The sequence below is a fragment of the Lissotriton helveticus genome, chromosome 7 (genome assembly GCF_964261635.1).
Source record: "Lissotriton helveticus chromosome 7, aLisHel1.1, whole genome shotgun sequence".
NCBI classification, from domain to species: domain Eukaryota; kingdom Metazoa; phylum Chordata; class Amphibia; order Caudata; family Salamandridae; genus Lissotriton; species Lissotriton helveticus.
In genome coordinates, this window is record NC_136068.1 from 563,940,716 (window position 1) to 563,966,007 (window position 25,292).

Below are 25,292 nucleotides of genomic sequence, written 5' to 3' on the forward strand. Positions count from 1 at the left end.
TGGAGCAGCCCCCAATGATAGTCTTCTTGATCCAAGTTGGCAGTTGGATAAGTCCGTGTATGTACAATAAGGTTTTGGGGAAACTTCCCCATACCTGAAGGGTTGAGAGGATTCTCTGTCGGAGTATGCCCCCCTATGTCAAAACTTTAAACCACAAAAGAAAGACGTTGAAGTAGTCTTCAACTTTTCTGGGCTGGCTCAAGTCATCAGACGTGGCAAGTGAGCGTCAGCACTCTCGGCCTCGCCCCGCAGTGGAGCCTGCGCAAGGGTCTTCTCTGCACCTGCCTGATTTTGCTGGAGCTATCCCAACCCAACTCTGAGTTTTAGGAGGCCATTACCTCATATTTAGGCGTGCTTTTAGACCCTATTGGTTCAGGAGGGCCCCTCCTGGACCTCACCCAGCGGTTTCGCCTTGGTGCTAGTCGGGCCCCTTGAATCTGATGCTGGGTTTGAAGCAAGGTTGCTCGCTAGACAGCAAGATTCCTCGATTCCCATTCAGTGACATTGCTCCCGGCGCCGCGGACGCCCTATGGTGCAGGCCCTATCATCATATCCGACTCGGACATGGAGCCGGGTGGGCATCGTCCAGCTCCGGCTCCAACCAGTACTATGCCCTCCACACAGATCCAGTGCCTTTTTCATTTGACTGGCCTGGAGAGTGGGTGATGATTTGGAGAGGTCTGAGTAACCTTATTGTTACCACAGTCCCTTTGATGAACCAGAGGGCAACTGGTACAAGGTTATGGTGGATACCAATGGTCTTCCACACCTTACCAGACACTCGCCTAATCTCTCCCCCTATCCTTGCAACAGAGTAGGGTGCCTCATTTGCTAGAGAGGTGCGGGCAGCAGAGGCCTGGGACCTTCAGTTGCCCTCAGTGGCACTCAAGATGAACATCTTGACAGAGGTGCTTCAGCTGGAGTTTGCTTCTTCCAAACCATTACTCCAATTTAATGAAGCCCTTACAGATGTCCTTTGTGGGGCCTGGTCCAAATCGTGCTCAGGGCCTCCAGTGCACAGGACGGTTGCCTCATGCCGTTGCCTTGTTGCTACGGGCCCCAGTGGCCTCACCCAGCACCCCACCCCCCCCACCCCGGAGAGCATGATGGTTCAAGCCTCCATTTCTAGGATTAGTCCTGGTGCATTCCCTACCACTCCACTGGATAGGAAATCCAGAAGGCTTGAATACTTTTGGTAACAGGATTTCTCCTCCGCCAGGTCAGCTCTGTGGTCAAAGAAAACCATATGCCTTTTGGGCAGATACACGCACACTCAATGGGATTCAGTTGTGCAAGTGCTGCCTGTTGTTTTGGAGGAGCCTGAACCATACTATCCCAAGCTATTGCTGACTGGAAGGAGGCAGCGAAGTTCACCATCAGATGTGGGCTTGACACGACCATCTCGCTTGGCATAGTGATTTCATCATCAATGGCACTTAGACGTGGTGCTTGGCTGCGAACTACTGGCTTTTCAGGAGATGTCCAAGCTTCACTCATGGACATACCCTTTGATGGCTCATGCCTGTTTGGTGTGAAGACAGGTTCTGCACTCAACACTTCAAGGATAGGAGAGCAGTAGCCAGATCTTTGGACTTATCAATGGGCCCACGCCAACCCTAGTCTGCCTTTCGCCTCTCCCGTGGTTATGGTAGGGGCTACCATCCGCATCCTTGCCCTCCCAGCCACCAAGGGCAACAGGCTTCCTAGCCTTTTTGTTGCCGTCGATGTGGTTCCCACAGACCACCTGGGACCCTCAGACAGAAGGTGCGTCAGTTCACCACTCCCCCTTCAGCCACAGCCTCCAAACATCTTTCGTTTGCCCTTATACCAGCATGGGCACCCAGTGGGAGTCTGGCTCTGCCATCACCTGTCCCCCTGGAATTTGATAACATCTGACAATTGGGTTTTGCAAATCATCCTAAAGGGCTACTCCATCCTTTTCCCGGAAATCCCTCCACCCATGCCACCCTGGCTTCCGAAGTAGATTGTGGTTGCTATTCCTGCTACTTTCTAGTGCCTAAAAAAAGACAGGCCTCCTTCCTATCATAGACTTGCACCTTCTCAGCATCTTCCTGGAAATGGCGAGGTATGAGATGCTCACCTTAGCTCGGTCCTTTCTGCATTGGACCCTAGAGACTGGATAGTAGTGTTGGACTTGCAGGACCCCTATTCCCACATCCTCGTCCTGCCTGTCCATAGGCGTTACATGGGTCAGGGGTTCAGTCTTCCCCCTACCCAGATGATAAGCTGTCGAAGGAGGGCTCACCTCAGGCTTTCATCTCCCACTTCCAGACTATAGTGGATCTCCTGCAATGTACCAAAATCACACCTAATGCTCTCTCGGACAACTCCTTTCATCAAGGCCGTTCTAGACACTGTGCAGTTTTGGGCCTTCCCTCCCGAATGGAGAGGCCAGGCTTCATGTCCTCTTGCATTCTTCTTGTGACACAGCCCATTGGTATATGATGGCTCTGCAGTGGGACCTGAGGTTCCAGTAGGCATGGCATCAGGTAAATATCTGTGTGTAAACTATTTGTTCACATTCTTTGACCTTGTATTGTAACCCTATTTTCCTTTTCCTGTTTGAGCGGTTGTAGCCCCTTCTGGTTTTACTGGTGTGTTTTGGCGTCTGTTGGACTCTAATTTGTTCCCCTTTCCGAAATCTCTGTACCTCGCGTAAAAAAAGAGTTGGAAGTTGTGTCCTCTCTACTTTGCTCTGTTGCTATGCTTGTGCTAGGCTCTTCAGTACTGTTGCTTCTTATACTTGAGATATCAGACTCACTATTGGAGGTTCCGCTGGCTTGGTCGCCTAAAACTGGACTCTCTTTCTGTGTGGTAAGTTGGATGTTATCAAACTTGCGGGCAAAGGTAAACACCCTCCCGGTCTTTTAATCCGTTTCGTCTCTTTTTAGTTTCCGGGACTTTTCCTCTTTTAAATAAATCTGATGTCTGGCCAATACCTCTCCCAAAATCTTGTCGTTTTTTTCTATTACTTCCTTCAAGTCCATCTTGCTAATCTCATCTTCCAAAGTTTGTATTTCTATTAAGAGTTGTTCCCTTTTCCTTTCAGCATGTTTGATATGTCATCATTCCATATGAGGAGCTAGTTAGCAGATCTTCCCACTGTAACAGTAAATCTTCCCCAAGATCATCAAATGTGGGGAAGATAAGAACTCTTAGGCCCCTAGGGACTTGTTTCATGTCAATATATTTTCTAAGTACAGTGGCATCCCACCATTTTGATGCCTCCTGTTTACGTAATCTTTCCAATTTGAAATGTTTTTTTTCAAACCCTCTCCTTTGCTTGTAGTGGGCATAGTGCCCATGTTTTTGCTATTGCTGAACAATTCATCAAATAGTTTGTATCTATCGTCTTTAATGTTAGACATTCTCTATACTAAAGAGTTTGAGAATTTTCATAAACGCAATTGGCAGAGTGCACAGCTAGATCACACTAATTTTACAGGCAGACAGATGATGGCAGTGGTTATCTAAGGTAGCCAGCACATCCGTTATGTTTGCATGTGAAGTAAGTAGAAAATGACTCTTGCAAGGCGTGCTTTGTCTTTGTACCGTGCCAACCACAGTACTACACAATATAATATACACAGAAATCTCTCTGACCTGGTCCAGACCATGGAGGGGACAGCAAAAGACTTGCAGTGGTGGCTAATGAATGTCGTTTGGGTCAGCGACAGACTCCTCTTCCTTCCCCAACCAGAGTGGACTGTAGTGACAGATGCGTCACTCCTGGGCTAGAGGGGCCATCTGGGAGATGTGGAGGTCAGAGGACTCTAGTCTCCAGCAGAGTTCGGGCTTCAGATCAACCTGTTGGAGCACTGAGCAGTCTGGTTGTCACTGAAAGCCCTTCTTCATTGGATCAACAGAAGGCTGGTGCAGGTGTTTACCGACAACACCGCCATGTGGTACCTCAACAAACAGGGTGAGGTGGGCTTGTGGCCCCTTTGTCAAGAGGCCTTGTGCCTCTAGACATGGCTCGAACATCAGGGCATTTCCCTGGTGGTTTGACACCTGACGGCCTTTCAGAACGCTACTGCACACAAAATCAGCTGTCGATGCCTAGGGGATTATGAATGGCGTCTCCATGCGGAGTGGGTGCAAGGTCTCTTTCATGCGTGGGGAGAACCTTGGTTAAATCTGTACGCAACCGCCTAGAATGCCCAGTGTCTGCAGTCCTATGCACTGGAGTTTCTTGCTCGGAGACACTTTTCGTCGCAAGTGTGACTCCCAGTCCCCTCTACACCTTTCAGCCAATGCCACTCCTGCCCAGAGTTCTCAAAAAGATCATGAGTTATTCGTGTGGCATGAACACTGGCCCTCTGTTCAAGCTGCCGCTATGGGAGGATTTTCTGTTGCAGCAGCAGGGTTCTGCACCCAAACTTGCGCACAATGCCAGGCGTCCCTCAACCAAGATGGTATTTGCCTGCAGTTGGGACAAATTTGTGGCATGGTGTGCATCCAAGGATATTGATCCTCTTTCTGCAACCTTGTTCCAAGTTATTTTGTTTGTTCTTTCTTTGGAATAGCAGAGGTCTGCTCTGGGCAATGTTAAAGGTTACACTTCCACCATTCTTGCGGTTCCCAGACCGACATTCTTTGTTCAAATCACCTGTTTTGACTAGATTCCTCAAAAGTATGCAACACGTTTCCTCCAAGGCCATTCATCATGTCCCAATGGGATCTTAATTTGGTTCTCACTTTTCTTCTGTGCGTGCCTTTCAAATTGCTGCATAGCTGCACACTCAGCCTACTTGCCATAGTGACAGCTTTTCTAGTGGCCATAACATCAGCCAGGAGGATCATCAAACTGCAGGCCCTCTCTGTGCACCCTCCTTATACCAACAATTCCCCATTTAAGCTGGTTTTGCGGAACCATGCTTCCTTTCTCCCAAAGGTTAGGACTTCTTTACATGTAGGTCAAAACATCAACTTGCTTACCTTCTTTGCCCCACCTCGGACGATCAACTCTGTGGGTTATATCTGGGCTCAGAAAGGGAAGGCCATGTGGCAAAGGGCCATCTCAGGATGGATAGTACCCTGCATAAAGATCTGCTACATATTGAGCAAGAAGTAACCCCCTGAGTGCTTGTGCACTCATTCTACTAGATCCGAGGCTGTGACCACTACGCTAGCTCATGCAGTCCGCGTCCTGGACATCTGTCCGGCAGCAACATGGGCGTCACTGCACATTTTTTCAAACACTCCTGTCTATTTTGCCCATTCTTGTTTAATCTGTACCACAGACCGTCCTGCAAGGAGGTATTGCTTGGGTATCTATTCCAAGGTAGGAAATTGGCGGCCAAAAGTCTCTATCAGTTGAACAAATTACTTACCTTTCGTAATGCCTTATCTGGTAGAGACTCTAGTTAGCTGCAGATTCCTTACTGACCCTTCCATCCTCCCTGCTCTGCTACACTGATTAATAAGGTCACACTTCTAAGGGCATTAGCACTACACACCAGTGTGTCAGCGTTCTTTGTGGCTCTGTGCTCCTGGTATGAAACCTTGTGAAGAGAAACTGACATCAGCACGCTAGAGTGACACCAATATAGGCACAGCGCACGTCACTTCTGATGTGGGTCCAAACTACGCCAACTACCAGTGCGCAGGGGTACTACTTGAAATGTCTGGATCCAGTCTGACGTCTAAAGATAATTTGAAGGTAAGGAATCTGTGGCTAGATATAGTCTCTAACAGATAAGGCATTACCAAAGGTAAGTAACTACATCCCTAATACCACAAAATTTGTAAATCAAATCTTGAAACTTGTAATCCAGCGCTTCAAATATTTTGTTGTGTATTAGTGGACGCAGAAAATCTACAAAAATAGATGTATGTCTTGTCCACCTTTTAAATGTAAAGCCATGTATAGACTTCTTCCACTGCTCTGCAAATGCTGATGGTGACACCTTCGACTACAGGAACACTGAGAACCAAGCAGAACCCAAGTTTCTGTAGCCATCCCCAATCAGATCGAAGAGTTCTGCGTGGCCATGCTCCGAATCTTCAAATCCGTGCTGACTCCCTCTGGCACACATACGAGCCTCATGGAGCAAAGAGGTTCTCCACATGGGGTACTGCCCTCTTCACCAGTCCATAACGAGGCCAGCTCTGAGTCTAATCTCGACTTTTCCTTCAGTGCCACGCTCCACACCGGATTCTGGCACTTCGACCCAAATGCAGACTCCATTGCCTCCGGAAGACAAAGCCAAATTGTCCTCTTAGATGTCAAGTCATCGCAGGTTCAACCTTGATTAAAGTCACGCCCAGCCGTAGTTGATTCCCCATTTCTTCCACTTATCTGCCTCCACAACAACACACTCTGCATTCTCTGTTCAGCATGGGTCAGACAATAACTGCGATATGGGTGATGAGATTGGACAACTTTATCAAGAGGAGAATTGGTATGATGACCAACAGGAGGCAAATGGCTTTGATTCCTCCCCTGAGTCTGGCTTTTTCTCTCCTCCTGGTCTCCCATTGAGGAAAGTGATTCTTACACCATGGTTTTCCATAGTGCCGTCCAAGTCCTTGACCTCTACCGTGTCACTTTGTGGTAATGACCAATGTACTTGAGGAAGTTCTTCAGCTGGGGAAGACCTCTGTGGGGCCCTCTTACCATTAAACAAGGCTGTTATGGATATGTTGTTGAGGGCATGGGTCAAACCTTGCTCTGGCCCCCAATCATCCCACTAAATTGCACAATACAACGGCCATTCCCTTCGCAATCCTATATTTTTGTCTCAGCACTGCTCACCTGAAGGCTTGGTGGTGCAGGTGTCTTCAAGCAAAACTAATCCCAAGACATTCCCAACTACTTCCCCTGATAGGGAGTCCAAAGGGTGTAGTCGTTTTTTATAAGAAAGATTCTTCATCTAACAGCTTGGTGCTTTGGTCATTTTAAGCCAGCTGCCTGTTGGAGCACTATTCTTAGGCACTTTGGGATCCGGTGACTCAAGATCTTCCAGATGTACCCTATGATCTCCAACCATTGCTTGCCCATGCCATTCAGGATGGTTGTGAGGAGGCCAAGTTCAAAATTTGTTGTAGCTTGGAACCCACGAATTCCATCAGGCAAGCCATTGGCAACAGTGTTGCTATTCGCTGCCTCGCTTGGCTGTGGTCCTTCAGTTTTTCAAGTCCAGTTGTCCCTCATGGACTTGCTGTTCGACATGACTCACCTGTTTGGGGACAAGGCATACTCTGCTCCCAAGCAGGTCAAGGAGAGCAGGGCCATGGCACGCTCCCAGGGCTTCTCTGCCCCATAAACCCAAGCACATCAGCCCTACCACTCCTTTTGCCGCTTTGGTAGAGATGCCCAATGAATCCGGCCAATCCAACCCCCTCAAGGTGCCTGGTAGATTTGTGTTTGAGGCTGTGGTGCCTACTTTCCTTTGATCAAGGTCAACGGGCCGCCTAGTCCCCTGCTCCTCTGCATCTCCACCTATAAAAATCCCTCAGTGTGCCTTTAGTGGAGCAGGCCACCCAGTTGGAGGCAGGATCCAAAGATTCTTGCCCAGTTGGCAGGCCAGAACATTAGACATGCGGGTCTTGCAAATTGTTCAGGATGACGCTCTAAATTATATACATCATTGGGTCTCCTGATCACATATGCTTAATTTTTAATTCCTGCACATGAATTATTCATGATGATGACACCTAGCTGGTTCACACTATTTGGTCTTGTGACTACGTGATCAAATGTGGAATGATGTGACATGATTAATTACCTGTGATTTTTTTTTTCTTCCATTTTTTTCTCTTCCCTGTCTTATTTTTTTCCTCCCCCTTTCTCCTTTGCTGTTCTCTATCCCCACCCTTCACACTCCCCTTTCTAAATTTTTCACCTTTGTTTATGTCTCCCACCCCTTACCACTACTTAAATTACGATATATCCTCACTGTTTCCCTTCATTCAAATTGTATTTTCACATTCTGAACTGTCGTTGCACCTAACCTTTCCTTAACCCATCCTTTTATGATCTCTCTGTACCCACTCAGGCTTGAAAAAGCCCTCGGCCGATGGGCCATACGAGCTAAACACGTGTCGGCTGTTTTTTTCCAAACAAAGGCTTCTTAGCAAAAATTGTCCCAGACAAGGGCCCCCAGCCGTGACGTAAATGTAATAATCCTGTTTCAGCGATCACATTATCACTCGAGCGCAATGCACATCCAAATCCTCCTCGAAATGGGGGAAGTTCTCCTCTGCATTGGTATTAACTGCCGAACTTCATCCATTGAGGGATTCTCACCTGCAGGGGCATTAACCACCGGGCATTATTCACCAGGCTTCAGCCAGTCGAGGCTTTGGCCAGTAAGCGCTTGCAGGCCAAACTACTAGTGTCGGCGCTTGTTTCTGAAGGCCGGTCCGGGAGGACAGCCCTACTGCGCACAAACAAGCACTAATAAAGGCTCACCATCGAGACTGCAATGTAATGAGGATTACGGGAATACCTACCGTTCATCCATACAAAGATTGACATTTGAAAAATTCACAGAGTCCAGCCTATCACTTTTTATCGGTTTTATGTGAGGATACACAACTGTTCTAACTGCGGCTCAAATTAGCTTAAGGGCAATGTTTGAGGTAGGGGGCAGGGTACACATATGGGTTATCAAGGTTTTTTTCTTGCCACACACTTACTTTGTAGTGTATATTTTCCAAAATGTGTCTTCCTTTTTTTTTTTTTACTTGCAATCTACTTTTTTGTAGACCAGCTTGCCCACATTTCCAACATATAGATACAGTTATTGACGATACAAGGCACAATAATGGAGCAAGCCCTGGCAACAGTTGTAGCAAACTTGGGAGCAAGAGTCCGAGTTAAAGGTTTTTCTTGTTTGTGTGTCACGAAGGGCGTTATTACTCCTGTTCCGGGGTCACAAGGGGCAGAATTACTTCTCTCTCGCTCCCAAGAGGGTTGTCATTTCTCCTCCTTGTGCGTAAAGGTGAACTATACTTCTCCTGTGCATATGCGCATAATTGAAGCCCACAATCAGAATGGCCTTGCTTCTACAAGTGTAGTGCTTTTGGATTAAGCATTTGTCCAGGCTTTTCCCAGTAATGGCCTATATGTCCCATTCGGAAGCATCCTTCCCGACACTGTATTGTGGGGGACACATTTACCTTGCAAAGGGTCTCTAAAAAGCACTATTTTGCCTTCATTTCATTACCAAATGGCATAGTTTCCCCCAGTACATTAATGGCGAGCTACAACATTCCTGCTGGCTCATTAGTTAGTCAAGGTTACCATGCCAACATATTTGGGCCTGATGTGATTTCTAGTGATTTCTCAGTTCTCTCTGTGCAGTTTATGAGATAAACACATTTTCCAATGTAGTAATGTTTTATATGCTCAATATATATCCGTAGATGAGCCGATGCCATGACTGTGTAGAAATGGTTGCCCTTTAGAACAAGGTTCAGTTAGAGGGGGTGAGTAGGTGCCCCGGAGACCGAGGCAGGAGGCAAGCGCATTGGGACACATGCTAAGAGTACGTGCCCTACGGATGGAGGGCAGGGGCACAGGCACCTAGTCGTTCACTCACCCCAATGGTCAAGGCAGCTTAGGATAAGGTGGTCCTGGGGCCCAAAGAAGACTAAGCAAACATGCCTTTGGGGCTGAGGCTGGGTAGGATGGATTGGCATGGGGATCAAATCCAGGGGTAAGGGCCACAAGGATAGGAACAGGGTAGTGACACATTGTGCCCTGCCTCTATCTTCGTAGCACATCAAGTCTGGGAACTAGGCAGGTTAGGAGGGCAATCCTTGGGACCCAGGCAGGAAAGGGGTGTGAGGCAGGGAAGGAAAGACTGCCATGGTGACAGAACATGTGGTCAGAGTTGGTAACCTATGGACAGAGGCAGACAGGGTACAGTAGGACAGTTGCCCTGGGGCCGAGGGTAGTCCCTTGAACTCTGGGGCTACAGACAGGGTAGAGGTGCTCACCTTAGAAACGAAGGGTAGGCACGTGAGTCCTGGGCATTGAAGAGGGGGTAAGAGCGGCTGCTTTACAGCCAAAGGCAGCGTATGGATGTTGTCTTGGGGACAGAGGCAATTTAGGAGGTTCCTCCTTGGAAGACATGAAGAGTATGAAGGGTTGCCTAGGAACAGGGTCACTGTATATGTGGTTCTGCAGTGGCAGAGAAGGCACACAGTCCCTTGGGTCAGTCTCCTGTTCATGCTCTGTTACCAACCATGTGGGTTTTCTTCAGATACATACAAAACATATGTACATTATCTGGCGTGTGGGTGTGTGGGTTGTGTGTGTGGGGTGTGGGGGGTTGTTTGGGGGGTAGTGTGTGTGGGGTTGTGTGGGGGGTTGTTTGGGGGGTTGTGTGTGGGGTTGCATGTGTGTGTGGTTGTGTGGGGGGGGTTGTGTGTGGGTGTGTGTGTGGGGGGGGGGGTGGGGTTGTGTGTGGGGGTGTGTGTGTGTGTGGGGTTGTGGGTGGTTCGGGCTAGCTCGCTGCGCTCGTTTGCGTTTCCGTGTCCCTGAAAACAAATCACAAAAAGGTGTGTCACCAACATGAAAAGTTTGAAAAGCTGTGGTCTAGACTCTAGAGGGCCAAAAAGTATGGTCGGAAAGGCTGAGGTCTTACTTGAGTCTGATTGGAATGAAGGATGGGCGGATGCAGTGATATATCTGCAAACAGGGTGGAACTGTATAAAAAATAAATTAATGTCAGGTACCAATAATGAATGGCCGTGATAGTCACGTGCTTATAAAGTGTGAAATAATTACCTCTCTTAGTTACTTGGAGGTTTCCATCTCCCAATGCATATTCACGGTCAAAGTCCCTGACGAAAAGAAAATCAGGCATTAATCTAAAGTGTTACTTGTAACTTCGAAAGAAAAGGCGCATAAATGGCCCTGCCATCGGGAATTTACTTGTGCACTGGTGTGCGACATAGACGCTTACCTGAGACGTCGGTGGACATAAAGGCGGCATGCACGGTTTTCGGTAGCAGCTAGATATTGCTTCTTGAACTCAAGGGGTCAAGTCCAACATCATGTTAGTGAAATGCTAGTGAAATGCATTAAGAACCTTGTTATAGATGCCGGAGTCTCCAAACATTAAATGATTTTAACCAAAGTACGTGAATTAACAATCCCACATTGCAATTCGATGTTTGAGGAAGGCAGTTTACTGTTTAATTGTGCCAACCATGGTGTCGTTCAGGACAATGAAAACTAACTGAGGGGAGAATTATAAATACTATAAGTTGGTGGGTATTTGAACTTGTATACATGTTGTTTTTTATTGGAGTACCTGATAAAATCAGGGTCCCAGACTTTTCAAACAGGTGTTCTTCGACGAGTTTAAACACAACAAAGTTAATGTTCAACATTACACATTATAACGCACGTCAGATGTTTTTCACACATTGTAACATTATAAAATGTTTTTACTTGAGACAGAGACATATTGGTGGAACCAGTGCAGTTATTGACTTATTCAATTTCAAATTCATGTCAGGATGTAATAGTGCTACTCAGAGCCAACATTGTAACATTATGAAAAGGTGTTTGAAACAGAGAAATACTGGAAGATACAGTGCAGTAATTGACATGTTCGACTTCAAATTCATATCAGGGTGTGATGTGTGCGTGCTAGTCAGAGCAGACACTGAAGTTGAAGTAGGAGTGATGCGTGCGCGTGTCCAAGCATTCAGTAGTGCGAGCAACCAGGGTAGAAACGTGCGCTGGATGTTTAGAGGCTACAGACATCCAAATGTTGGGCTTGGTAATTGAAGGTAACAATGTCTCTGCACCAACTAGTGTTGGCTATATTGTAGTTGGCTTGTCTGTCTAAAGGTTTCTTCCATTTCGTTCAGCCCACTACTGACTTTGTCCAGGCAGTGTATCCATCTACACTCCTTGAGGTTTAAGGTCATACCTGTGTTTCCTCCTCGAGGGTGTGGGTAGACTTATTTCAATACCCACCATCTAAGAGTGTCTGATGCCAGGTGGCTATTGTTGCTGAAAGGTTCAACTAAGGGAGCCCACTGCACCTTACACTTGATTCTAGTGAAGCGCTGTAATATTCTAGTTTTCACCTTTTGAGTTGTTTGCCCCACATAAACCTTATCGCACGCACACTTGATGGTGTATATTAGATTTGTGCTATTGCAATTGGTGTGCTGTGAGGTGTTGTATGTCCTACTCTGGTTTGTTAATAAGGTTCCTTCAATGGTCAAGGTGTCCCAGAAGAGGTGGTAAGTTCAACTGGCTCCTAATATCTGGTGGTCGCAGAGTTTCTAGGTACGCCTTAACAACAAAATCCTTGACTTTCCTGCCCCTCTTGAAAGCAAAGATCGGGTCATCTGTGGTTCCAAGTTTGCTCACCACCAGGTTCCAGTATTTCTTCTGGATCTTCTTAATCTTGTTACTTCTTGGATTATAGGTGGTTACACAGACAAGATTGTCTTTTCCTAGTTCTATGGGTTTAACCTCTAGGAGAATGTCTGGAGGACCGTACCAAGCTCATTTACAGGCCTGCTTGAGTAGTCGAATGGGGCATCCCCTTTCCTTTAGTTGTTGAACGAGAGTATTGGTTTCTTTAAAAAAAATCAGCTCTGTGGGTAGTTTCTTCATAGCCTCAGAAACTATCCATATGGCAATTTGTCCCTGAGGCTTCTGGGGAGATGTGAGCCATATTTGAGTAGCGTGTTCTGTTCAGTCGGTTTTCTGTATAACAAAGTGAAGACCAATCCGTCTTCAACTTGGAATGTGATGTCCAGGAAATATGGATCCATTGCTGTAGGACATGGTGAACTGGATATCAGTTGATCTGCCATTCAGCCAGTCTCTGAAATCAATCAGGTTGGTTTTCCGTGCCCGACCAAATCATTATCACATCATCAATATCGCTCTTCCACGTGGCGATGTTGTCTATGAAGGGATTGTTGAGACTATAAAGATGTTCCTCTTCTTGGAAATTCATGAAGATATTAGCCAGGCTAGGAGCGAATCTAGTTCCCATGGGCATGCCTGTGCATTGATAGAAATACTGATTTTGAAAAACAAAGTAGTTCCTTGTCAGAGCAATCTCCAACATTGCTACCAAGAAATCGCTTGGAACCGAGTGTGGCATTGGTCGTTTCTCCAATGTTTTTCTGGCCCCTTTCCAAGCCTTGTTCTGTTGAATGCTGGAATGCAAGGATGAGACTTTAGGGTCAGTAAGTGTTGTGTGGTAGTGTCAAACGGTTGGCCTTCTACCAGCTGAATGATGTGCATGGTATCTCTTGGTGTTGATCACCCAAGGATGGAGGAGGTTGTCAATATACTGATTGAGGGGTAAAGAATTGAACCACAGCCTGAACCAATGGGTCTTCCTGGTGTTGTATCCATGCACTTGTGTACCTTGGTTAGTTTGTAGATTGTAGGGATTCAGAAGTCTTTTTTTTGTTCAAGAATTCATGTTCCGGTCCACTCAGATAACCTTCCGCCAACCCTTTCGGAGTGAGGTTCTGGATCAATTTGCTGATTTCTGGAGTGGGATCTCTCGGTATTGGGGTGTAACTTTCATGTACGCTAAGTTGCTGTGATATCTCTTCTATGTAATCCACAGTATTTTGCAGAACCATAGCGCACCCCTTGTCAGCTGCCTTGATGACAATTGTATTGTTAGCACTAAGGGTGTCAAGGGCCAGTCTATCATCTTTTGTCACATTATATTTAATGCATCTCCTATTGCTAAGGAGGTCCATAGTCTCTTTAAGGACAATTTGCTCGTAGGTCCGGATCTTTTGGCTCATCAAGTAAGCTGCCGGGGTAAACCTAGAGGGTGGCTTAAAGGTTGTCGCTGAAGAAGTACGGGTGTATTCTTTGTTTGCGGAGTAGTATTTCTGTCTGATCTTTCTGAAAAATCTTTGCAATTCTAGTTTGATGTTGAATGAATCAGGAGGAGCCGTGGGGATGAAAGTGAGTCCCTTGGACAGAATCTGTTTCTCCTCAATAGAAAGCGTGTGATTAAAGAAATGTATTATTCGGTCAGAGATGGGATTACCAGTCATTTCTGTCAATTCAGCTATGGGGCTCAACGTATTTAATGTCAAGGAGTCACTGGCTGCCAACGTCATGTTGTTGCGGATGGTTTGAATCGATGTGGATGGTTTGAGTCGATGGGTCCCCAATGTCATGTTCCAAAGGGGTATTGACCAATGTTTGTAAGGTGCCAACCATGGCTGTTACCATCTGTATGTTTGTCGGCGTGTTTGAATCCCGCCGTGTGATTCTTGTGGAGCAAATATGACTCGTGAATTGCCTCTCTGGTTGGTTGCCCCTGTTCTTGCCCCCTCCCTCTGTTGGGTGGTCGATGGCTTTCCCCTAAAACAATCCTGGGCTTCTTTATCTGTGGCCTTGATTAGTTTGGTGACTTGTGGAGGATCTGTCAGACTCACTGTCAGAACAACTGCCAAAGGAAGAGTCCGAGAAGGTTGCGAACCTCCTAGTGCCCCGCCTGCTCCGGTTTGTGAAGAAGCCCTGACTATCTTGCTGATAGCACTTGTCAGCTAGATATGGATAAGTCACCTTGTCGTAATTTCTTATCTTTCGTGAGTTTATCTAATTTTCTGTTGAGTGTTACTGTGTTCTCTGCTAGTACTTTCCCAGCCTGTTAAAGGGTTTCTTTTGCATTGGTTAATGTTCTGGTTTGAGCACATCCAGATATACACTCCTTTTGTATCTATTCAAAAGGTGAAGAATCTGCAGATAGAAGTCGGTATCAGAAGAACATATTATATACGTTCAGTAATGCTCTTTCAGGTAGAGACTCCTTCTAGCTGCAGATTCCTCACCGACCCTCCCATGCTCTCTGTTCTTTGGTTGGCCTCTATCCTTTAATAAGATACCAAGTCTAGGAATCTGCACAGTGGTCACATTTTGCTTTTAGGGCTCTGCGTCTAGAGGAGCGGACAGTCCAAAGCAACTGACGTCAGTGCATGGGAGTGGCACCTATAAAGGCCGCTTATGTCATTTCTGGAACAGAAAGGCGTCATTGTGGAGCCACACTTCGCCACCTACTGGTGCACATAGGTGTTGATAAAAGGATTCTGGATCCAATCTAACACCCTGGGAATATTCAAACGGTGAGAAATCGGCTACTAGGCAGATTCTCTAGGAGAAGGAGTGTTGCCAATGGAAACTTGTTCTGCGCCATTCTAGGGAAGGCTCTGAGGTCTTTGAACTGCCGATACGCACAGTAGAGGCCAGACAAATATTCTGACTGAGGCCTTGCAACCTGCCTCAGTGGCGTCCGAACCTCTACTGCCCCTCAGTGCCACTTTACTCGAGCAAGCAAGGCAGTTTGGGGCAAGCTCTCCTCTGCCTACCTGCTTACCAGCTTATTGCCAGACGGTACTGGCACTGATTGTCCTGTAAGAAATAAATCTGGAAGAGGGGGAGGAGTTTTTGGAAAAGGGGGCTGAGGTTCCCAACGGCCCCACTGGTCAGGTTACCTGGAGGTCAGCACTTTTAGTTTCCCAACATTTAGTTTCCATTTCAGAACCTTTTGTTCCTGTCTCATAAGTCTTCATTCGCAGCACACTTCATAATTTGCACATCATAGCGTGTATTTCATTACTCCAAACATTTAGTTTCCAATTTAGAACTCTTCATTCCCACCTCACAAACCTTCATTCACACCACATAACTTGTAACTCACAGCCCTGAACTTCTAATTCTGAACTCGAAAAAAATGTAGTGTCCAGCTCAGAGCCCTTCATTCCCAGTGCACAGCTCTTCATTCACAGAACATAACTTGCAATTCAGGGACCTTGTTAAACCAATTTATTCCATTATTGACAATGTGACTGGTTTGTCCTGAACATAAAATCAGGTCACTTGGAACTCGGATATCTTGCTCGCTAAGGCACATTTAATCTTTTTTTAAACAAATTTTTACTTTTTACTAATCAGCACCAGCATATCAAACACATTGCAGAGGAGTATTAAGGCAAATCACAAGTTGACAATAGGTTACATCAATCAGTACAAAAAAATGTAATTCGGAAGGTCTAGGGTGAGGGTGTGTTGCACACGGCCTCGTGGCGTGGGCCTACCCCTCCCACCTGGCGGGCCCCGGACGACATCGGGCCGCCGTCAAGCTGCTGTCGACCCCCCTGACACGAACATTCCCGAACCCGCAAGGAGGGCCGCCCCCTGGCAACCTACGGCTCTCCCTCTCCCTGGCCCCCGGCGGGCCCTGCTCGCCAACGCCGCCGGTCCAGCAACCATGCCTGGCCCCATCTCTGGCCCGACTCCATCTTGGGCCCATCACGTCCCGAGCACGTGGCCGCCGCCACCCTGGCCCCGGCCCCAGCGAAGCCCCGACATCGGGGCACCAAGATCCTCCCAGGTGGTCGAGTGGCCACTTGACAGATCCGAAAGGCGGGAAGTTTCGATGGCCCTCCAGCCGTCCCCGGACGCCTGGTATCGATCGCCCTCCAGCCTCCCTGGGCGCTGTCTCCACCCCCCTGCTGGGTGTCTGGACACCTTCATCCCGGCCCCTCTGACCCCCAGGCGCGAGGGTCCGGACATCAAAGGACTCCAGTCCTATATCTGGGCCAGCCCTGGATCAGGACGGGAGTTGTATCTGGAGTCGAAGCCCTGCTGACCTCGTCGCGGCTGATCCTGATCCAAACTCTTGCACCTGGAACTATCTTTGAGGCCCTGCTGACGCTGTCGCGGCCTGACCAAGCTGAACCACCTTCGAGGCCCTGCTGACGCTGTCGCGGCCTGTCCACGCTGAACTACCTTTGAGGCCCTGCTGACGCTGTCGCGGCCTGACCAAGCTGAACCACCTTCGAGGCCCTGCTGACGCTGTCGCGGCCTGACCAAGCTGAACCACCTTCGAGGCCCTGCTGACGCTGTCGCGGCCTGACCACGCTGAACTATCTTCGAGGCCCTGCTGACGCTGTCGCGGCCTGACCACGCCGAACCACCTTCGAGGCCCTGCTGACGCTGTCGCGGCCTGTCCAAGCTGAAATATCTCCGAGGCCCTGCTGACGCTGTCGCGGCCTGAACCCTTGAACTATCCACGCACCAGTGGGTGCCAAGACTGTCCCGCTACCCCCTTTTCCCCCAAGATCAAGACATTACGGATCCCTCGATCCTTGCCGCTATCCTGCCAAGAACTTGCTTTGAGTACTTATATAAAGATTCTTGTGAACCTCCTCCCTGTGTAGTGTCTATCTGTAAGTAGTGTGATTACCCTGCTGTTACGATTGTAGGAGAGGAGCCTCGCCAAGGAGGCCTCCCTACGGTGCTCGGCCTATTCCATACAGAGAGGTGGGTCTCGGGGCGGACAGTCAGACACCTTCTGTCTCCCCCGGGGTCGCCTTTCCAACATTGGTGGCAAGCGACGGGATCCGAGCCCACGCAAATCGTACAGCGAGTAACACGTCACTACTGACAGAGACCCACAGCCACGATGACTACTAAGGAAGCCGGAACGACCGCAGAATTCCAGAAAGACCTGTTAGAGGAGTATACCCATAAAGAACTTAAACAATTTTGCAAAGACTTGGGTATCGCTACCACTGGACTAAGTACAAAGGACGATTTCAAAGAAGCGCTGCAAACCTGGGTGGAGACCAGAGAGACCCCACCCCAACCGAACGATGACATTGTCCAAGAAGTACCCGTGAGTACCGTCATAGCCCCCGTAGAGGAAAGAACCGCCAACAGGGACCCGGCCCTCTCCCACGAAGATGCCCGGGAGCGAGAGAGGAGTCGGCTCCATGAACTAGAGCTCGCCCGACTCCGGCTGGACGGAGAACTCCAATTAGCAGAAAAAAAAATGGCCCTTGAACAACGGCGATTGGAGGGAGATCTGGAAGAGAGGCGGCGGCAAAGAGAATTGGAAGAAAAAAAACTCGCATACGAACACGAGCGTGGCCTCAAAGAACTCGAAATCAAAGCCAACCTCGAAGGAACTGGCGCCACGGTAGCCCGGAACCCCTCACCGCCTGCCGACCCAAAGGTCCACATCCCGAAGGATATCGTGAAGGAATACTACAAGAATGACGATATCCAGCAATGGTTCAAGGCATACGAAGTTGCCATGACCGCGCACCGCATTCCGCGATCCGACTGGGGTGCCGGCTTATGGGGGAGGTTCGTCAGCGAAGGAAGAGACACCCTGCTGGAGCTGGCCGACGACGTAATGTCCTCCTATGACCACATGAAGGACGCCCTGCTTGTCCGGTATGGCCTCACCCCCGAGATGTACCGGCAGAGATTCCGAGACTGCAAGAAAATCCCCGGTACCACGTGGGTCGAGTACGTGAACTTTTATAGCAGGGCCCTGGAAGGATGGATAAAGGGCAGCAAAGTGTCCACCTACGAGCAGCTGTTCAACCTCATCGTTTGGGAGCACCTCTCCAACAACTGCTTTGTCGAGCTCCGACAGCATCTACTCGACAGCAAGCTAACCGAGCCCCGGAAACTCGCCGTCGAGGCAGATCGATGGGTGAGCACCCGGGTCCCCCGAACACCGATAGGAGAAACCGGTCAGGGCGGCCGGGGGCACCCCCGCCAGCGGGGAGGCGGAGGAGGACAGAACCAGGGCCGAAGTTTCCCGCCAGCCTCGGGCCGGGGGCCCCCTCCCGGGTCCCCCCCGAGTAACACTTCGCCGTCCCTGAGGAGGGACCCCCCAGCACGGCCGGGGCCCCACCCGAACATTACTTGCCTCAGATGCCAGCGGACCGGTCACTATGCCAGTGACCCCCTCTGCCCCATGAACCAGCGTCCCGGCACCACTGGGCCTCCGACCCGCCAGTTCGCTGCTGCAGCTCTGGGAGGAGAGGGAGAAGAAGACGTAGATGTCTACGAGGAAGAACAAATCGAGTATGAACCAGCCGCCATGGCCCTAGCCTGCCTGGGCAATAGAGACATGGTCCCCCAGGCCCCGCTACCGAGCAACACTCGAAAATACCGTCAGTGGGTCCACATCAATGGACGACGGACCGAAGCCCTCCGAGACACGGGAGCCAGTGTGACCGCCGTCCGCTGCCACTTGGTGACCCCCGAACAGATCATCCCGAATGTACGCTGCCCCGTGAGGGCCGCCGACAACTCCGAAACTCTATGCCAGATGGCCCGAATTCCCTTCAAGTGGGGGGGAGTGTCGGGCACCCTCAAGGTGACCGTCCGGGACGACGCCCCCGTGGACTGCCTCCTGGGGAACGACCTCGAGAGCTCTCCCTGGGCCCAAGTCGAGCGGAGAGAGCACCTAGGAATGATGGGACTACCAGAGTGGGTCTGTGCGACGACCCGATCTATGGCGGCCCGAGCCCCGGCAGCGACCGAGGCCGCCCCGACCGAAGAGCCGGAGTGGCCCGAGCCACCACCCTCGGCCATCCATGAAGAATGCGACTCCGAGACCAGGCCCTCTGAGCCCGAAAACCACCACGAGCTCAGCGACATCCCCGAACTCGCCCAATGGCGCCAAGAGGGTGGTCCCACCCGAGAACAGTTTCGGCAGGAGCAGAAGACCTGCCCTTCCCTCGAGGGGACCCGCCAACAAGCCGCTGCCCAAGCTACCGGGGACACCTCAGGGTCCCACTGGGTCTACTGGGACCACGACCTCCTATATAGTGAACAGAAAATTGCCGAGCTGGGGGCCAGCCGAGTGCTAGTGGTTCCCCTGCGATTCAGAGACTTCCTTTTGAACCTGGCGCACGATGTGCCCCTCGCAGGGCACCTGGGGCAGGACAAAACTTACAGCCGCCTGGTGACCCATTTCTACTGGCCCAAAATGCGCACTGATGTACACAACCACTGCCGCACCTGCCAGACATGCCAAGCCAGCGGAAAGAGCGGGGGGAAGGTGAAGGCCCCGCTCCAACCTTTTCCAGTAGTGACCACCCCCTTCGAGCGAGTGGGAATAGACATTGTGGGGCCCCTGGACCCTCAAACCTCGCAAGGGCATCGCTTCATACTTGTCCTAGTGGACCACGCCACCCGCTATCCTGAGGCCATCCCCCTCAGAACCATCACCGCTCCCGTGGTGGGGCGAGCCTTAATGGGGATCTTCTCCCGAGTAGGATTCCCCCGGGAGGTCGTGAGCGATCGAGGCACGAACTTTATATCTAAATATATGCGGTCCCTGTGGCAACAGTGCGGGGTCACATACAAGTTCACCACCCCGTATCATCCCCAAGGGAATGGACTTGTGGAGCGGTTCAACCGGACACTCAAGGGGATGATACAGGGCCTAGAGGAGCCACTACGACGCAGATGGGACGTCCTGCTGCCCTGCCTCCTGTTTGCCTATCGGGAGGTACCACAGAAATCCCTGGGGTTGAGCCCCTTTGAACTCTTGTACGGACACCCTGTCCGAGGTCCGCTCAGCCTGGTCAAAGAGGGCTGGGAAACTACCGTCCAAGGCGCACCCCCGGATGTCTACCGATACCTCCTGACCCTCCGAAACCAGACTCGGAAGTTCCGGACCCTTGCAGAGGCCAACCTGGAGGCCAGTCAGGAGGACATGAAACGCTGGTACGACCAGCACTCCTCCTCCATCGAGTTCGAGCCGGGCCAGCGGGTCTGGGTCATGTCCCCGGTCGAACCCTGTGCCCTCCAGGACAAATGGTCGGGGCCCTTCAAGGTGATCGAGCGCAAGAGCCCCGTCACTTACCTCGTGGACATGGAGTCTCCCCGGAACCCCCTCCGGGTTCTGCACGCCAACCGGCTCAAACCTCATTTTGCCCGCACAGAACTGAGCCTGCTACTCGCTACCGACGATGGGACCGAAGACGATTCCGAGCCCTTGCCCGACCTCCTAAAGTGCACTGAGAAGGACGGCTCCGTCGAAGGGATCTCTCTCTCCCCCGACCTGACCCCCGCGCAGCGTCGAGACTGTCAGGAACTGTTGGGACAATTCACAGATCTGTTCTCCCTCACCCCCGGGGTTACCCAATGGTGTGTCCACGATGTCGACACCGGTGACAGTCAGCCAGTACGACACCGGGCCTACCGGGTCCCCGACCGAGTTCGGGCCTGCATCCAGAAGGAAGTCACCAAGATGCTGGCCCTGGGGGTAGTTGAACCCTCCGACAGTCCCTGGGCCAGCCCAGTGGTCCTGGTCCCCAAGGCCGCCGCCCCTGGCACCCCGCCAGAACTCCGGTTTTGCGTCGACTACCGGGGGCTGAATGCTGTTACGAGAACCGATGCACATCCCATCCCCCGGGCCGATGAACTGATCGACCGCCTGGGGGCCGCCAAGTACCTCAGTACCTTCGACCTCACCGCCGGGTATTGGCAGATCGGCCTCACCCCTAGCGCCCAGGAGCGCTCAGCCTTCTCCACACCCGACGGCCACTTCCAGTTCAAGGTGATGCCCTTCGGCATGAAAAACGCCCCGGCCACCTTCCAGAGACTAGTAAACAAAGTACTGGCGGGGCTAGAAGAGTTCAGTGCCGCCTACCTAGACGACATTGCGGTCTACGGCCTCCACTGGGCTGAGCACCTGAAACACCTTTGGGAAGTCCTGACCGCCCTCCGCCGGGCCGGGCTAACTGTGAAGGCCAGCAAATGCCAGATAGGCCAAGGGTCCGTGACCTATCTGGGACACCAAGTGGGGAGCGGCCAAGTGGCTCCCCTCCAATCCAAGATCGACGCCATCCTAGCCTGGGAACCCCCGGCCAACCAGACCGCCGTCCGAGCCTTCCTGGGGCTCACGGGGTACTATCGGCGTTTTATCAAGAACTATGGGAGCATTGTGGGGCCCCTCATGGAACTGACCTCGAAGAACCGGCCACAGAAAGTGCAGTGGACACCCGCGTATCAGGTGGCCTTCGAGACCTTGAAAACAGCCATGTGTACCGCCCCTGTGCTCCAGGCCCCCGACTACAGCCGAGAGTTTGTGGTCCAGACCGACGCCTCGGAACACGGCATCGGGGCGGTCCTATCTCAGATGGACCCCGAGGGAATTGACCATCCAGTCGCCTTCATCAGCCGGCGGCTGCTGGCCAGAGAACAACGATGGAGCACCATCGAGAGAGAGGCCTTCGCCGTCGTGTGGGCCCTCAAGAAACTCAGGCCATACCTCTTCGGCACCCACTTCCGGGTGCAGACAGACCACCGGCCCCTACGGTGGCTGATGCACATGCGTGGCGAAAACCCGAAGCTGCTGCGATGGTCCATCTCCCTCCAAGGGATGGACTTCACTGTGGAGCATCGCCCTGGCAACGACCACGCCAACGCTGATGGCCTGTCCCGATTCTTCCGCCTCGACGAAGAGAGTCCCCAGGACGATGGGTGACTCTCCCCGCCTTCAGCTGGAGGGGACGTGTGTTGGACACGGCCTCGTGGCGTGGGCCTACCCCTCCCACCTGGCGGGCCCCGGACGACATCGGGCCGCCGTCAAGCTGCTGTCGACCCCCCTGACACGAACATTCCCGAACCCGCAAGGAGGGCCGCCCCCTGGCAACCTACGGCTCTCCCTCTCCCTGGCCCCCGGCGGGCCCTGCTCGCCAACACCGCCGGTCCAGCAACCATGCCTGGCCCCATCTCTGGCCCGACTCCATCTTGGGCCCATCACGTCCCGAGCACGTGGCCGCCGCCACCCTGGCCCCGGCCCCAGCGAAGCCCCGACATCGGGGCACCAAGATCCTCCCAGGTGGTCGAGTGGCCACTTGACAGATCCGAAAGGCGGGAAGTTTCGATGGCCCTCCAGCCGTCCCCGGACGCCTGGTATCGATCGTCCTCCAGCCTCCCTGGGCGCTGGCTCCACCCCCCTGCTGGGTGTCTGGACACCTTCATCCCGGCCCCTCTGACCCCCAGGCGCGAGGGTCCGGACATCAAAGGACTCCAGTCCTATATCTGGGCCAGCCCTGGATCAGGACGGGAGTTGTATCTGGAGTCGAAGCCCTGCTGACCTCGTCGCGGCTGATCCTGATCCAAACTCTTGCACCTGGAACTATCTTTGAGGCCCTGCTGACGCTGTCGCGGCCTGACCAAGCTGAACCACCTTCGAGGCCCTGCTGACGCTGTCGCGGCCTGTCCACGCTGAACTACCTTTGAGGCCCTGCTGACGCTGTCGCGGCCTGACCAAGCTGAACCACCTTCGAGGCCCTGCTGACGCTGTCGCGGCCTGACCAAGCTGAACCACCTTCGAGGCCCTGCTGACGCTGTCGCGGCCTGACCACGCTGAACTATCTTCGAGGCCCTGCTGACGCTGTCGCGACCTGACCACGCCGAACCACCTTCGAGGCCCTGCTGACGCTGTCGCGGCCTGTCCAAGCTGAAATATCTCCGAGGCCCTGCTGACGCTGACGCGGCCTGAACCCTTGAACTATCCACGCACCAGTGGGTGCCAAGACTGTCCCGCTACCCCCTTTTCCCCCAAGATCAAGACATTACGGATCCCTCGATCCTTGCCGCTATCCTGCCAAGAACTTGCTTTGAGTACTTATATAAAGATTCTTGTGAACCTCCTCCCTGTGTAGTGTCTATCTGTAAGTAGTGTGATTACCCTGCTGTTACGATTGTAGGAGAGGAGCCTCGCCAAGGAGGCCTCCCTACGGTGCTCGGCCTATTCCATACAGAGAGGTGGGTCTCGGGGCGGACAGTCAGACACCTTCTGTCTCCCCCGGGGTCGCCTTTCCAACAGGGTGGGTCATCCCTAATGGGGGAGAGAGGTGGCTGACCTATATCTCCACGATAGGAATTCCACATACCCCACACACGAGCCCACTTCTTAGGGTAACCACAGGCCACATATACAGTTTTTTCTCTGAACATTGACCAGTCTAAGTCTTTCTCCCAGTCTCCCACCTCTGGAGGCTGAGACGTTCCCCACCTCTGCGCAATGTTTCTGTTGGCAACCATAAGCCCCAAAGTGGCCCACAGTAGCAAGCCATCATTCAAATCATTTGGCTCCCAAATATTCAGTAGACATCTACGAGCGTTCAGGCTGAACTGTGTAGACAGGACAGTGCTAATAACATCATGTACTTTACGCCAGTAGGATTAAATACTGTCACAGTCCCAAATTATGTGCATAAAGGTACCTGTTTGGCCACATCCACGTCTGCAGTTCCCCTCATCCATTCTCCCCATCCGTACCAGTTGGGGACCAGTCACATACACCCTATGGAGTATTTTGAGTTGAACAAGTCGGAGGCGTGCAGGTATTGCCACGACTGTGGGCGAGGACATGGCCTCCTGCCATTCCTCGTCGTCCATCTCAATTCCATCACTGAACCACTGCTCTCGAAGCGACTGGTGGGGGTCTGTTCTTATATATTAATGATATGGTGTAGTCCGGGACAAAACCATCTAAAACTGTCTTACAATGGAGAGGACTCGGGTAGGACGCTACCGCGCTGCTGATGGGAACGCAAGGCATGCCTGACCTGTGTGTAACGGAAAAATTCCGAATTTGTTAATTCGAATTGCTGCTACAAAGTGGCGAATGACTTAACGGCAGTTTTATCTCAAAGATCACTTATTTGCGAGATTCCTATAAGGTCCCACTTGTCGAACCCTTTGCTTTTCCACAGGCTACCCAGTTGTTCGGAGTCCCACAGTGGTGTCTGCGACTCCATCTGAGACATTTAGTGGCTGTGTGCCAAACATGGACTGACTGTTTGGTGGGACCCGTGAGCGCAAAGCTGCGCGGCCTGGAATAAAGGGCTCTATTATAGGTCCCACCCGATAGTAGCCACCTATCCATGTTATAACCTGGGTTCCCAGGGCAAGTGTAGGTGCCATGGTTTATGGCCGCCAGATGAGCCGCCCAGTAATACTTCTTAATATCGGGGAGGCTGATGCCCCCATCATACCAATTCAAAGTGAGCTTTTTAAGGGCAATACGTGGCTTTCCACTCTACAGAAAGTCCCGCAGGAGACCCTTCACCTCCCCGATGTAGGACCCGGTCTAGGGAATTCGGTAGGGCATATAAGAACCGAGACAAAGACATCATCTTGAAAAGCGCCGCTTGTCCCAATAGGGAGAGCGGAAGCGATTTCCAGTTGCTGATATCCTTACACAGCCTAGCCAGGGAGGGATTAGGTTCTGGGAATAGCGGAGGGATGAGTTTAGGGAGAGAAAGATCCCCAGATATTGAAAGCCATCTGTACATAGTTGTATTGGGCATTCCCTCGGTGGGACGGGCGGCTCCCCAGCCAAAACAAACCACAGAGATTTTCCCCAATTAATAGAGTACCCGGAGTACCTACCAGAAATGGCAAAAATATCTAGAACCACTATCAAGGACCGCCTTGGGGAGGTCAAGTAAAGCAGGATATCATCCACGTATTG

At 51.3% G+C, this 25,292-nt stretch overlaps 1 protein-coding gene across 6 annotated transcripts in view; it reads left to right on the forward strand.

Moving 5' to 3' along the window:
• Positions 1-25,292, forward strand: part of TEP1 (telomerase associated protein 1) — a 1,162,857-nt gene that overhangs the window by 739,401 nt on the left and 398,164 nt on the right. The gene's annotated exons all lie outside the window — the stretch shown is intronic.